This window comes from Varanus komodoensis, unplaced genomic scaffold (genome assembly GCF_004798865.1).
Source record: "Varanus komodoensis strain SLA01 unplaced genomic scaffold, ASM479886v1 scaffold36, whole genome shotgun sequence".
Lineage (NCBI taxonomy): Eukaryota > Metazoa > Chordata > Lepidosauria > Squamata > Varanidae > Varanus > Varanus komodoensis.
This window is the reverse complement of record NW_025335873.1, coordinates 4358984-4360365: the sequence shown is the minus strand read 5'-3', so window position 1 is coordinate 4360365 and position 1382 is coordinate 4358984.

Sequence of the window (1382 nt, the reverse complement as noted above, 5' to 3'; positions counted from 1 at the left end):
TTATTTTTAGTCATTAATATGAGAGAACCAGCTTCATGCCAAAAACCTGTGTGGGAGTCACTTATTTAAGGAGCCTGGCTTTATTTTATTTTAAGATACTGCATCCTGCTCCCAAAGTGATTCAGAAAAACGACAGAAATTGAGATGCAAATGCCGACAGGATAGAGGTTTCTAAAAGCTACATGAGGATGTGGAAAAGGGGGTTTCTCTAAACACAAGGCTGTAACAGTGTTCATTCAACAAAGCTGAATATGAAGACAGATAAAATGAAGTTCGTCATAGTTTAACTGTACGATGGGATGTATTGATGGCCACCCCAAGGAGAGCTTCATTTGGTGAGTTGCTGGATTTCTGATCTGTCCCATGAGAAAGGGGTGTTGGCCGCACTTGGGGCATGGAGGTGAAATGACTGCAGATTGGCCATCCGTCCGCAAGCCAGTGCCCTCGAGTCCCCATCAGGCCATGCCAGCCAAAGATCAGGGATGATGGGGCACCCAGCTACAACTTCTGGAGGACACCAGGCTGGGGGTGGCTGCATCGCCTCTCTGTGCTGGACAAAGCCCCAACAGGGCTCTTTGGGCACGATCAGCCCGGCCGGGCGCGGGAAGAGGGCCCTGTCTTTGGAGCCAGCGTGGTTCTTTCCATGTTGGTTGCAGCCCCAAAGCTTGAAGGCCATCTTTGGGGCATCTGCTGCAGGACATTCCAGGAGGAGGGAGGGAGAGGGAAGGAAGGACGGATGGACGGACGGATGGACGCAGCCTTTCCTCCTTGCACGGGGGCAGGGGGAGATTTCGATGGTCCAAACTGGCCATCTCAGCCCCCTGCAACACAAATGCTTCTTTGGATGCCTATAGACTTGCAAATTCAGGTATAGGTGGCCATACAGATCATTCTTCCTGACATTCTTAAATCAGAACAGGGAGCAGCAGATTCTGCTAGTCTGCCAGAAAGACGAGTCTGCCCTTTCCCTCTTCCCTCCCAGCTCCCTTTCCTCTTTAGACTGTACTCAGGGGCAGTCTTATTCTCAGGGATTATACGCAAGCAGCTCCAGGAACCTTTGTGCTGAGGAGCAGGCTAAAAAATGCATCTGATAAAGGCAGGGAAATTAATATTGATGCAATACGTCAGGATATACTGCGCCACAAGTGCTTAGACAGGTAGAATTATTTAATCAGCCTGAGAAGAGAGACACACCCACAAGAAGCCATCCTGTTTTCTCAGAATAATTTATTCAATACATTAAAATTTTGCGTTTTGAAATTCCACCATTAAAACCAGTTGATCCAAAAAAAGACACACAGGCAAAGAGGAAATCAATCCTGTTATAAAAACAGCTGGTGCGGGGGAGATGTGCAAGTCTGTGTGGCAGGGGGGTAGCCGGA